At 45.8% G+C, this 14289-nt stretch overlaps 1 protein-coding gene and 1 long non-coding RNA gene across 7 annotated transcripts in view; one reads left to right on the top strand and one right to left on the bottom strand.

Annotated features, from left to right (window-relative positions):
• Window positions 1-14289, bottom strand: part of SCAF8 (SR-related CTD associated factor 8) — a 225003-nt gene that overhangs the window by 17439 nt on the left and 193275 nt on the right. For 2 of the 6 annotated variants that reach the window (XR_009263418.1, XR_009263420.1), the window contains 2 exons: window positions 12744-12836; window positions 3489-8601 (listed from right to left, as the gene is read on the bottom strand). The gene's annotated coding sequence lies outside the window, so the exon portion shown is untranslated. Of the gene's footprint in view, window positions 1-3488; window positions 8602-12517; window positions 12837-14289 lie in introns of those variants that run through there. The other 4 variants (XR_009263419.1, XR_009263421.1, XR_009263417.1 and 1 more) reach the window with 3 other exon arrangements.
• LOC131515083 (uncharacterized) lies at window positions 4787-12569 on the top strand. Its single transcript, XR_009263424.1, has 3 exons — window positions 4787-4894; window positions 12223-12372; window positions 12470-12569. It is a non-coding gene; the product is annotated as an uncharacterized LOC131515083 (long non-coding RNA).

Below are 14289 nucleotides of genomic sequence, written 5' to 3'. Positions count from 1 at the left end.
TATGATACAGCTGTGGGTTTTGTCCGTTCACTCATGTGGATGACAGTGATATGTGACCGGGTAGGAATTGTCTTTCAAAAATTTAGGTTTGCAATTTAAGAAACTAGTCTTTTTTTTTTTTTTTCGTCTTAATGTTTTTAAAAATCTTTCCTACATCATTCTTTCAGGAAAAAGAGCCTAGAATTGAAAATGGACTACTTTGGCTAAACTGTACCAATTTTAGTAGGGGGAAGGTCCTTTGAAGTCAAAATGTTTGTGCACTTTCACATCCTTAACACATGGCCCTGTCCTAGAACATACCAGACACTCCTAAGTGTTCAGTAAATGAATTAATACAAGAACGAATCTTAAAACGGTGAACTCAGTCACTAACAGAACAAAGAACATTATTCCACAGAAAGAAAAAGACGAGAGGAAATAATTAGAATTAAGTCTGAAGGCATAATTTCCCTAAGACTTGTTTCTGTTGTGCTAATCATCTATCTTCTTCCTCTCTGCCTTAATCTCCTGGCGGCCAATGTTCACGTAGAATGTAGGAAGGTCACATGGACAGGAAGGGATAAAAGTATTGGCCACCACTGCACATACCTGCTTAGTGTGTTCATGTTAACAAGAAAGGTGCCTAAAGATCCTTAGGTCTAAGCCCTCACTCTGCAAAGGAAGAAAGTGAGAAATCAGATGACATGACAAAGGTCCTTGGCCCAACAAGCTGAACATAAGCAATATCATATCATGATTTATTGCTTTGGGCGGGGGATGGAAACTTATCACAGACCTGTCTGATATCAGCTCCCCACCCCAAACACTGGATTGGGTTTGTTTGGTTTGACCAATTGACTGATTGCTTTTGCACTGGTTTTAATGAGAAAAGCTCAAAACTAATACTCTTAAATTTTACTCTGAACAAAAATGACTGGGGGAGTCCTTGCTGAAAATGCATATGTCTGATCCCAACTCCTGAGATTCTCATTCTGTTGGACCTGCAGGGAGGCTTAAAAAAATAGGAATTTTTACAAACACATGCAGTTGACTCAGATCCAAAACTGTGTGTCAGGCCACTGTCCCAAAGTGCCTTCTCTCAGCCAACAACTAAAGCAACGCGGTGGGAATCTCCACCAACTGATTTACGGAGCTATTGAAATGATGTATGATGTGTGGGAGTAACGTGTGTATCATGCTTTGAAGAATACTGCTATATCATCACCATTAGAGAGATATATTCAATTATATGTAATTATATGCTGGTGACGAGTGCGGCATTCAAAACTGGGAGAATCCCCAACAGGCTCCTCGGTGGCAGCTCAGAGCCTGATGCGGGGCTTGATCTCGCGAAATGTGAGATTATAACCTGAGCCAAAATCAAGACTCGGACACATGACCGACTGAGCCACCCAGATACCCCCCAAAACCATTTATTTTTTCTTAAGTATTTGACACTTTGTGAAAGTCAAGCTCACTTAACACGATGGAGAGACCAAGAGGCACCACAAAGACTTCAGAAGATCTGTGAGGAAAGGAGCCAAGCCAGCCTAGTTCTTACCATGCCGTCCCTCGCACCCCACATTTGCTCTACACATAGTAGGTGCTCGATAAATACATGTTTATAGGGACGCCTGCGGGGGTCAGTCACTTAAGTGTCCGACCCTTGGTTTCGGCTCGGGTCATGATCTTAAGGTTTCGAGAGTTCGAGCCCCGCATCTGCCTCTGCCCTGGCAGCATGGAGCCAGCTTGGGATTCTCTCTCTCTCTCTCTCTCTCTCTCTCTCTCTCTCTCTCTGCCCCTCTCCTGTTAGCGCTGTCTCTGTCTCTCTCAAAATAAATAAATAAACTTTAGGATTTATATAGATGTTTATAAATTAATCCAATACAAAGGAATATGAAATAGTATGAACACTTGGATAACGCTTCTGTATATGCAAATACCACATACTTGAAATAAAATTAATTGATCCTCTTTGCTGTTTTTAAGAAGGAGTAAATGGCACATCTGGGAGGAGATGGAAGGCAAGAAATCCAGTGCTTGAGGGGAAATTTAACCTTTCTTCCCAGGATCAGTCTGTGTTCCTGATTCCCTAAACTTTTCCATTACTCTAAGCCACAAGCTTCTGCGAGGCTCAGTGTATTTTAATTAAATCCCAGTGATGAACACAGACTTGCCAGACGTCAAGCCGGTTTTGTGCTTCAAAGCAGGAGTTAGAGAAAACAGTGAGGAGGGGAGAACATTCGCCCATTGTTAGAAGTTCGCCATCACCCTCACGCAAAACAGAATCACAGAACAATGGGGTTAAGAATTCTCCTGAGTGCACCTAATGGCACTTCACGATAATCCTCACCCCCGCCTGCCAGGATTGGGGTGATTGTTTGTGATTTGCCTGTTTTGTGTTCACAAAGTAAAGCTCCGTCTGGGTGACTCAGGCTATGAAAATGCTTCGCTTGGCAGCCAGCGTGGGTATTCCCCACTCAGGCCTCAGCACCAGCCCGGGAGAAAGAAGGAGGCCAGCACAGTCAGCCACCCCCCACCCCCGGTGCTGTCTGTAATGGTCCCAGTGGCCCGTGCCAACAGCCACAGTGGAAGGTGGAGGCTGGATGAGAAAGTGTGACCTGAGCTAAACTCTTCTCAGAGGAGCAGCGTTTTAAAACTGGGTGGGCTTGACTGCGAGACCATCTCTCCTTTTCCTTCTTTCTCTTTTTCTTTCTTTTCTTGTCTTTCCTTCCTTTCTCCCTTCCTCCCTTTCTTTCCTTTATTCCTTCCTTCCTCTTCTTTTTCTTTCTTTCTTTCTTTCTTTCTTTCTTTCTTTCTTTCTTTCTTTCTTTCTTTCTTTCTTTCTTTTCTTTCTTTCTTGTCCTTTCTTTCTTTCTTGTCCTTTTTCTTTTTCTTTCTTTCTCTCTCTCTCTGTCTTCCTCCCTCCCTCCTTCCTCCCTCACTCTCCCCCTCCCTCCCTTCCTTCCTTTCATTCTTTTTCCATTCTTTTCTTTTTCCTTTGATCCCTCCCCTCTCCCAGCCCCCTTCTCTCTGTGGGTCCTGTCTTTCTCTGTGGGTTTCTCATGAAAAGAAAAGGATCAAAAGTCTCAAAGAAATATTCTGTGAACAGCTGTCGCGAACAGCACTGGCCCTTCCCCAAACCTGTCACTCTCACCAAATCAGCCCTCTGCTGTCAACGTGAGAGACCCAGGTGGCTACGATGAAAACGTATGAAGAAACACAGAGGAAATTCAGTAACTGATCCTTATAGGAGAGCGGCACGTACACGCTAATCTGCAAAATATCCCCTGCTGGGAGCCTGCACGGTCTGTGCAAGTCATGTGCGACACCCCAGTGCCACTGCATGATACCCAAAGGGGTTGGCAGGATACTCTTGGCTCAGGACATTGAACCGTATTATACCTGAAATACACACTGCGAAATGATTTTTTGGACTCCGAACACGATTATGACATTCACCCACTCTGCCAAGTTCATCAGGCAAATAAGGAAAGAAAATAGGTAGCTTAAATATTAACCAGTTCAGTTTTTTGGACAATCACCTCCTAAAACAGACCCAGAAACTAATTTTCAGCCTGTACACATTCACCTCACAAAGCAGGGTGGGTTTCAGCTAACAGATCTCGGAGGCCATCCATCCCAGCACTGACGGTCCCCGGGCACGCACTGGAAACTGGATGGCTACGTTGCCAGCCAGAGGGCCGTAAAGCGAAAGTCCAGGAGGTAAGCTGATACCTTCATTTTAGTCCAGGTCAGCATATGCTGATGAGTTTTAAAGGGGGAATTCAAGAATATTTGGAGATAGCTCCAGGCTTGCTTTTCAATGTTTCAAAGTCATTTTGCTCCTTGAGTGGCCATCATCTCAAATCATCCTCAGTGTCCCGGTGCTGCCATCTGTGAACAGGTGCACTGATTTGTGATAGGTAAATGCCAAGTGCTCAGCCCAGAAAATTGTCATCTGAATGATTTACGCGTGCGTCTTGAGCCCCATCAGGCACTAAAGAGACGGATGCTGTGCTAATACATCTCGCATTTGTCAACATTAATTTAAGGCACTCCGAGTTGGCAGCCAAAAGCATACTTCTCAACAAGCAGCCAACTTTTCTTCTATTAAATCTTTAGGAGAATACATTACCAACTTCTGGGAAATACCATTTGCAAGAAGCTGAGCTGGAATAAATTGAGGAATGTAGTAGTGTTAAGTTGCCTGCCCCAAACACGTTCAGTCCACGGTACACATGTGACCAGCAAGTCAGATGGTGTCCTTGCCTCCAAGGCCTCCAAGACTGTCTCTGCCCAAGAACACCCACTGAGAAGGCTCAGGCTGCCCTGTGGATTTGCCGTTCTGGAAGGAGGACCAAGAAGCACTGCAGTGACAGAGGACAGGTTCAGAGTCTGTGTCCAGAGAAAAGAAGGACAGGAGATGGAGAAGAAACTCCGGGACCATGAGCTCTGGGAGCTCATGATCCAGCTGAAAAATACGATGGCACCCACGAAAGTATGAGGAACACTGTTGAGCAGCGAATGTACCAAGAGACGAGACAGAGCTTTGGGGAGGGAGGGAGAACATTTTGGAGGGAGCAGGCAAGGTTGTGCAGAAACAAGCTAGAGGCCCAGGACCCGCAGAGGAGGAGAAAGGGGCCCAAGCGAGCCATCAGGAAGAATAATGGCTTGAAGCAAAAGTCATGGTGGGACATGTGGTGCCGTGAAGGTCAAGCTGGCAGTTGGCCTGTCCTCTGGGCGACCCAGAGCACCAAAGTTTTCAGAGGAAGGGAGAAGAAACCAGTGTTTTATATAGGTTAATGCAGAGGCTGTAACAGAAGGCAGAGCAGAAGCCTGGTAGCGGACAGAGCCTTTAGGACATTGCGATCATCACCGTCCGTGGTTTCGAATGACCAATGTGTACTTCCAGGTATGCTTAAGGAAATCCACAAAGATGGTGGGAAGAAAATATTGGAATTTTTATGTGTATTTACTTTCAAAGTGCCCATATTTTTTAGCGTATATTTTAAATAGTTTAATAGAAAATGTGTGTGTTACCAACAAGACACGCGTCCCTACCAAATTCACGTGCTGAGGCTCTAACCCCTAACATAACTGTATTTGAAGATAGGGCCTTCCGGAGGTAACTAAGGCTAAACAAGCTCATAATTGTCGGGCCGTATTTAAATAGGACTAGCATCCTAATAGAAAGAGGAAGAGGCACCAGATCTTTCTCTCCTGTCTCCCTCTGTACCCCCAGCCCCCACCCCGACTCCTATGCATGCATGGAGAAGAGACCCTGTGAGGACACAGTGAGAAGGTAGTGGTCTATAAGCCAGGAAGAGAGCTTTTGCCAGAAATCAAACCTCATGGCTCTTTGATCTTAGACTTCTGGCCTCGAAAACTGTGCAAAAATAAATTTCTGTTCGTTAAGCCACCTAGTCTGTGGCAATATCAGAAGACTAATACAGTGTATAATACATATGCAACCTAAAACCAGAAGTGTGAATTATATCTCAATCATTAAAAAAAAAAAAAACACTTTTAAAATCTGAGGTCGATATATGAACATGTTTTGTTAATGTGCACGATCAAAAGAGTTTGGGGGAAACGCCCTAGGTTTGGGGCCTGAGTTGAGGTGGCCATGAATGTTAAGAGCTACTTCAGAAGGAAAACAAAAACTCAGTGAGCCCCTTGGTGTAGAAAATGAAAAGAAGTGAAGTATGGATATAACCTTGCAGCTGTTCAGTCTGGGAGACAGGGAGAGCTACCCTATTCCTGTCAGAGACGGGAAGGCAAGACTTGATCCCATGAGGAGGGTCAGAGATGAGCCAGGACCACAAAGGCTGGTGGGATTCCTTGTGAAATGCCCTCAGAAGGAGGGAGAGAAATCGTCAGAGGGGCGAAAGGAAAATGGGAATTTCAGGGCCACAGAGGTCAAAGAAAGACTTTCGAGGAGGCGGATAGTTCCGGCAATAGCATCAGGGAGGTCAGGTGGAATGGCCTGAGAAGTGCCTTTTGGAATTGTCGGAAGTCATTGAAGACTTTTAGAAAGTGAATTCATTGGAGGAGAGAGAGTAGACCCTGGATGGTAGGGGTTTAAGGAGGGACAAATGCAGAGGAAATTAAGGCAGCAGGTAGTGTTTGGATTTCAACTAGGAAAATGTCAGTGCCAGAGTCAGAACCGTGGGGTAGGAGTTGGGGGGAGCCTCTAATGTGCAAGCTTTTCCCTTCACCTTGGACCTTGGAGGAATTCCCTATGACTAGTTAAACAGGGTTAAATGGTTAACAGGCTTGGGAAGTAGGACAGGGGGTGGGGTGGAGACACAACAATAAAGTGTTCGATCCTGTCCCAGAAGCTTCCAGAACCTTCCAGACGGCTCTGGTTCTGTGTTTCAGTTTATGCGTGTGACAGGCTATAAAGCAGCTCCAATTTTGTAAAGCCAGAAGGGATACACAGTTCTCAAATCTACACACTGATTAGAAGTCTGGAAAGTTCTCCCCAATTCCACATGTTATTTGATAGTTCAACGTCGAAACAAAGATCTGACGTAAGTGGTGGGACTAAACGGTGAGAAGAGGTTGGAGTTCATTTGGGCATCAGTACCAGGGTCTCATCCACAAGCAGTCGGACACCCAGGAGACCGTCCATCTCAGTATTCTGGCTTTGCCTGGGTGGAAAAGTGTTTACTAGCCACACTTCACAGGTGTGCAAATAATTTCAAAGTCACACTTGAAAACTAACTGATGCTTATAAAAGTCTTTAAGATCCACAGATGAAAGTCGCTGTGTAAGTGTAGAGTATTATCAGCTCATGAGGGAGCACCCTGAACAAATCAGAATCTTGCGGAAAATAAACTATACCCCGGGAATCAATTCGGTAATTTTGGAAGCCACATTAAACATTGTGGGTGAAAAGCAATAATCACTAATGACGTTGCAGTAGCCGATCTTTCCGCCTCTAGAGTTACCTTCCTAGTTCACATCCGTGGACATGTGTGGACCTCATATGGAACACGGACATCTGTCTGGGAGAATCACTGATTCCCAGGGCTAGAGGGATCCCTTAGCCCAGCCTCCCCTTTGCTCATTAAATCCCCTCTGTGATCCCCATTCCCACTTTCTTCTGTCTAAAGAGAGTTTAAAAGCCCTTTTAACCACCTTTGCATCTTTGCAAGCCCAGGCTCATTCTAGGCTTCTGCTGTTCTAAACATCTTCTCATGTCCATCACTGCTTACTCACTCTTCTCTTTCTGTATTTTTGCACATCCTTTTCAAATCAAATCCCACCGCTGAGGCCCCAGATTGTCTGCAATAATGACTGAAAACTATTCGTGCAAATGTGTATCCACCCACCCAGTGGTTTTTGGCACAGTGACTTGCCCAAACTTGACAAATGAAAGCTGACATGCCATAGGGTGGTGTGGCTCATAGGTTTCCTCAGAGGGGGGTGCAACTGGCCACTGAGTGTTAGGGGATGAGGGTCCTATTTAGATCCGTGAGCTCTGATATCACAGTATCAGTACCTGGCTCCGGCCATTGCTGAACTACTGGTACCAGAGCTCTACTGGTTTGAACAAACTAATGATGGGACCCAGGGCTGGCTCCCCGTCCTGGGCTTAGCTCTCTCTTGTCCAGATGGTCTAACGGACTTGCCAATGTCTTTGGTTCTAAAAGGAAGGGGCAGAGTGGGGAAGGCTCGGAATAACCTCTGGAAAAACAGATCCCAGTAGCATCTACATGAGGGATACCTCAGGCTGGAGCTCTGCCAGGGAGAGAAGACAGTGACAGAAGGAAAGCCAGGAGCCGTGAGGAATAAGGTCTCATGGAAATCTGTTTTGGCTAAGAGGAAGGGTGAAAGGGTACAGTGCAAAGACAAAAGAGAGAAACATTCGGAGATTGCCTCTAGACACTCTCTTCCCATCCTTGGACTCTGTGCAAACATCCGGTGCATGTTTGAAGAGAGCCTTTTATAAAGCCTTCAGTATGTATGTGCATGTTTGGGGGCAGAGGGTTGCAGGCAGGTATGTATACGTGTGCTTGTATGTGTGCGGGAACGTGTGTGTGTTTGTAAGGTGGGGCTGCCCATAGGACAGGGTGGGGTGGCACTTGTCTGTTTATTCTCCATTGGCTCAGATGTTCAGGTGAGGGGAAAAGTAGAGGTGGGTCTGGGGCGGGATGCAAAGACAGGGATCCTCCCCGAGGTGCACACTCTTGAAATCTCATTCAGGGTTCAAAGAGGTAGCAAAACGTGTGTGTGTCCCCTGTAATTTGACACACATGAAAATATATGCCCAACTGTTTACCTTCTAGAATTTTACAGTGCAACTTAGGAGGCTGAGCCTAATAACGCAGCAACAGAACATCGAATGTTTAAACTACAGTCTCTCAGGCATGGGAAGGTGGTTTATCTTGGATCCATGGGCAGCCATTAATGCAATGAGGAAGTAATAGAAGGAGGAGCCATCCAAAACAAAAGTTTCAAGGTCACAGAGAATTCTTCTTCTCATCCAAACACAACAGAGTCTCATGAATGCCAGACCATGAGTGTAGGCTGGGAAATTCCACAGAAATGAATTCTCTTGATGTGAGATCTTCTTACCAGAGCTTCAGGTCAGAGTTTTCACCCCAGATTTATCTGTGAGGGTCACACAGGAAGCAGCTGAGGGGTGCTGTTAGAATTAGAGCTTTTCACAAAAAAAGAGTGCAGAATTGACTATCAGTCTCACCTTCCCTGAAATCCATCCTTTTTTATGCATTTGACAAAAGAGCTAATCTCTGAGAAGACCATTTTGATTTTAGCCCAGTATTGGATGTTGACATTCATATAAAAATTCAATAGAGGATTTACCAATAGCAATATGTTTTAAAAGAGCTCTTTCAAAAATAGAAATTCAGGCAAAGTGTAGCCCTCCCCCACCCCCCGAATAGTGACAAGAAAGCACACCCTTCCAATCTACCTCAAAAATCAACCTATTTCGGGGTAAAGTACTTACACTTTTCTATTAAAAAATGTTGAATAGTCTGGTTTCCCAAGAATCGTTTGGACCTGTTGCTAACAAAATGGCTCATGAAACTGATATGTTTACGGGTGCCTGGATGTCTCAGTCGGTTGATTGCGTGACTCTTGATTTTGGTTCAGTTCATGACCTCACGGTCGTGGGATGGAGCCCCGCATCGGGCTCCATGCTGGATGTGCAGCCTGCTTAAGATTCTCTTCCTCTATTTCTGCCCCTCTCCTTGGCTTGTGTGTGTGCACACATGCACTCTCTCTCTCTCTCTTTCCCCACCTCTCTCAAATAAATAAATAAATAGATAAATAAATAAAAATAAAAAAGAAATACCAATATGTTTCAAGTTGACAGAAAGTGACTATCTAAGTTATAGCATAGGATGCATCTATACTGATAACTCTTTTCTCTGGGTCCTCCTGGCACTTACTCTGCTTTGGACAATGCACCTATGTTATGATTAGAATTTTTGTGCCTGGCAACACTCTCTACCTCCAACCTCCCACCTCACTGTGAAGGTCTTGGAGGAGGGGGCCTACCTCCTTCATCCTTTGATCCCACTAGGAACCTAGGAGAGTGCCTGGAAGAAAGCAGGTATTCCGCAAACGTCTGGAGAAGGTTCTAGAAATACGTTCGATGCGGTAGGTTGGGATCAGGTTACATGGCGCTTTGGAATCCAGGCAGAAGGACCTGGACTTGGCTCTTGATTAGTCAGAAGGAGCCACTTAAGGTTTCTGAGCAGATAGGAAAATTGTACGTCAGTCCTGCAGTGGGGCACCAGAGCGGGAGTCTTGAGCAGAAGCTGTTGCCAGAGGTGACAAACATGGAGAATAGATGCAAATCTAAACTGTTGTGAGAGAGGAGCAGCGCTTGGTGACACTTTCAAGGGGCTGAAGGACACGAACATGTCAATGATGGCTGTAGTTACAAGACGAGATGGCTGTAAGAGATCTCTCCTGACAGACCCTGGGTGCAGGTGTGGGGGAAACCAAGTTGGTTGGTCACACTGAAACTGAAGAGACACCCCCCCCCCCCAGCTGAAATGGCCAGAGAGCAATTTTAACTCAAAAGAGGAGTCGGGGCTAGAGATTCAAATCTGGAAATCACCCTTGTAGTGACTTCTCTGAGGAGAAATATATCACTAGAAGAACAGGAGAGAGTGACTGGGCAGGCCCCCAACCCAGCTGCTGGGGGCAGTAGAGAGGGTCCAGGCAAGGGAGAGGGTCCTGCCCAGGAGCCAAGGAAAGCAGGCAAGGCTGTTCGGGTGAGTGGAGGAAGAGCTTCCTGAAGAAGCAGGGGTGAGGGGTGGGGTAGTGGGACATCAACAGTAACAGCCTTGGAAGAAAGGAAAAGGAGAATGAGGCATGAGGAAAGACATGGCATTTTTTTTTTTTTTTAAAAGGAGGTCATTCATGGCGGGTTCAACACCAGCAGAGTAGTGGGAGCAGACGTCTTCACATGTCACGGATATTGTGAAGGTGCAGGGGTGGGAGGTGCTTTTATCTGGACATTTGTGTCCCCCCCCCCCACCAATTCATATGTTGATATCCCACCCTCAAGGGGTATCTGGGTGGCTCAGTTGGTTAAGTGTGTAACTTCAGCTCAGATCATGATCTTGTGGTTCTTGAGTTCGAGCCCCACATTGGCATCTGTGCTGACAGCTCGGAGCCTGGAGCCTGCTTCGGATTCTGTGTCTCCCTCTCTCTCTGCCTCTCCCCCACTTGTGAGCTCTCTCTCTCTCTCTCTCTCAAAAATAAATAAAAACATTTAAAAAAAGAAAGAAAGAAAGAAATCCTACCCTGGAGGCATTAGGAAGGAAGGCCACTGTGAGGCAATTGGGTCATAAGGGTGGAGCCCCCAGGACTAGGGTTAGTGCCCTTACAAGGGAGGCCCTGGAGAGCTAGGAGGCAACTGTGTAGGGAACACTGAGAAGGCAACAGTGTGAGGAAGTGTGCTCTCACCAGACATGGAATCCGTGGTGCCATGAGCTTGGACTTAGCCTCTAGAACTGTGAGAAATAAAAGTGTGTTATTTACAAGCCTTTGAGTTTTTGGCATTTTTGTTACAGCAGCCCAAACGATGACAGGCTTTAAAGGAACCTAAAATAGGCTTAAGAGACTTTTAAGAGGCTCATACACTTAGAAGCATCTGGAATCAAAGGAGCAGTGATGGCTTCCCAGGCTGGTGACTCAGCTATGTAATGAGGAATAAGTGAAAAAACCCCTAAGATTTCATAAAATATATTTCTTTTTAAAATTATTATTTTTAAATTTTTATTTTAGAGAGAGAGAGAGCACAAGCCGGGAGAGAGAGAGAGAAAGAAATAGGGAGAGAGAATCTCAAGCAGGCTCCATGCTCAGTGAGGAGCCCAATGCGGGGCTCGATCCCACGACCCTGGGATCATGACCTGAGCCAAAATCAAGAGTCAGACACTCGACCGACTGAGCCACCCAGGCGCCCCTATTTTCATTCAGCTTCCTTCAGCCAAATGTTCTAAAATTCCCAGAAATTTTATGCATTGCCTACAAATCATTGCTGCAATTTGCATGGCGCTCGTCTTCAAGGGGAAAATGCGCTGTTTCGCGGAACTTAGTCTTTAGCGTAGTGGACACTAACAAGGGACAACGCTTCCGTAGCTCTCACCAGGTCCTGCCACGGTCTCAAGTACTTCATAAGCGCTGTTGCATCTAACACACCCACAAAGCCTGCAGTGTAGGGGTTTTTATGGCCCCCATTCGATAGAGAAGAGAAGTAGGGCAGGAGATGGAGTCTAACACAGTCAGTAGATGACAAAACCGGGTTTAGACCCTGGGGAGTGAGGCTCCGGGCACCGTGCCCTTCATTGCTGCACTATGCTGCCTCGACAGTGAGGGAGCCCTTGAAGGGCGCCCATCTAGCAGGAGGAAGAGAAAAGGAAAAGTGTAATCTGGATGTGACGGGGTGAGTACAGGGCGGAGATGTGTGCAGCAGCCGGGTACAGTGGGTCCCAGAAAGGCTGCCCCGAGGGGCTGACCCATGAGGGAGTCTTGCAAGGCAGGCAGGGGAAGAAGGGGCTAGAGATCACACCAGATAAAGAACAAGAGCCAAGGGTGAGGACGGGGTGTTAGAGACGAGGCTGGGAAGGGGATTGGGTCACGGAGCCCTTGAAAGCCAGGCTCAAAGGCTGGGTTTAGTCCTGCAGGAGATGGGACCCATGCAGGGGCATTCTCAGGGGAGGGACGCAGCTGGACAAGCACCTTCTCTTACAGGGAAGGAAGAGTAGGACACGGAGGTCAACACAATGGGCAAGACGAACTAAGAGAAGACCACTGCCTGACATGAGCTTCTTGTTCCCTCTCCATGGCACAGCCCCCGAATTGCATGGAAGCTGAAGGCGTGTTCCTTTGAAAACAACAAAGGTAAGGGAGTCCCTTTTGACATTGGGTGGGGGCCGGGGGAGGGGGGAGCTTAGCTTTCAAGGTGAACCACTTATTATCTGATTTTCTTCTCCATCAGAACCTCCGTAGAGGGCAATGCCTAGAAAGAGCACATGCGAAGCTTCCGTATTATGGAGCTGGTGGCAGAGAACCGCCCTGATAACCTCTCCACACCGAGCATTTTATTTTTCCTAGATGTCTGAAAAATTCGTGAATTTAATGCCAAAGCAGTTACAGGGGTCCGACGCAGGTCAGGCGGTCCCAATCACCCCCTCTAACTTCAGGACCGCCTGCTCGTTAAGAACTTATAAAGAAGCACAGGTACCAGCCGGTAGGAGATGGAATTCACTTACTGGCCTTCGTTAATTGAATCCAGACAGCCGAAGGCGAAAGACTTCGTATTCCGCTAGACTTTGAAACTCCGTTATCCTCTGAGCCATTCTGACCTAGAAGAAAGCAGCAAGTGGGTTGGTTAAATTACCCAGATGCGAATGATCAGTTCACACCGCATTAAACAAAAAGCTCACATTTCATGGACAAGTACAATTCGAAACAGACGACGGCGCTGATTCATGCAAGAGCTTGGTGTCGGAGGCTTAGTTTCTACAGATAACAACCTGCCTCTTTGGCTCTCAGCTCAGTAAGACACTAGTTAGTGCTGCTACGTGAGAGCAGCAAGAAAACTGTTAACAGACAGAAGAGGTTTCAGGCATCGTATTTGATTCAGACTTTGCCACCGAGACGTGTGTTTTCATTGGAATGTTATCTCCTCGATGGTTAATACCTTCCAGCAAATGTAAAATGAAGGACTCCCAAGTTCATGGTTGAGGTCACAGAATTTTGAGGATGTGTGAGATTCTCCTTTCTGCGGATGAAGAAATGGTATCTCCCGAGCCCCACCACCAGTTTCTGGTGGAATCAAAAGTCACCACCTTTCTGTGACATCAGACTTAATTTAGGTGTTGTGGCTCTGAAATGTTGAGCCCTCATGGAGACTTTCAATTCACAAAACACTCTATAGTTCATGTTAAGTTTAAACTTACTATATAATCTTTTAAAACGTGGAAGCCATTTTCATTTTAGAAGTTCTAATGAGCTCATGTCTCTACTTTTCATGGAGAAATGAGTCCCAGGCCAGGGTACGACCAAAAGAACTCTCCCCCAAGACCTTCCCGTACTTTTAGACTGTTCTGGAAGAGCAATTTGGCCCTGACTCTATGGCAACTCAGAAAATTATAAAGCCCTTGGGCTGACTGAGACCTTAGGCTAATGGAGTTCAAACCCTCATTACACTTAAAACACAAAATAAAACAAAAAACAAAAGCTGCAGTGCAATCAGATGGTGAATTGGAGGGAGAGCTAGTCTAGAAAACCACAAAGAAACGTATGTTCATTGAGCATCTGTTGGTGCAAAGCCCTGTGTTCTCGCCCTAAATACATGATCTCACTCAGTTCTTACAAATGCCCTGCAAGGTAGATAAGCATGGGCAGAAACACTCAGGCTGAGTTCTTCCCTCAACAAGTATTTACCTGAGCATCTGCTAGTGAAGGGCACCAAAGTATACCAAGTATACAAGAAGAAATAGACACTTTTTCTTTCCTGCGCCCAGTGAGGTCACAGTGTCTCAGAAATGGGGGAGAGGGAGTCAGATGCATTAATTAACACAGTGCTGTTCAAACCCCAGCTCGTGACTCCTTAGACAACCATGAAAATTAATTTAGTGAATCTTGATGAGCATTAAAAATAAATGAATAAACAAATAAATAGAACAGAACAGAATGGAAAATATCAGCATGCATGAAGCAAAGGTGAGGAAACTCACATGGATAGATGTCTGCAGACCTGTATCAATCATACACATGTCTTTATATATTGCAATGTCTAATATATTTTCTTTC

This window comes from Neofelis nebulosa, chromosome 6, assembly GCF_028018385.1.
Source record: "Neofelis nebulosa isolate mNeoNeb1 chromosome 6, mNeoNeb1.pri, whole genome shotgun sequence".
NCBI lineage: Eukaryota > Metazoa > Chordata > Mammalia > Carnivora > Felidae > Neofelis > Neofelis nebulosa.
The sequence above is the reverse complement of the archived record's forward strand: the minus strand, read 5'-3'. Positions and strand labels throughout refer to the sequence as shown.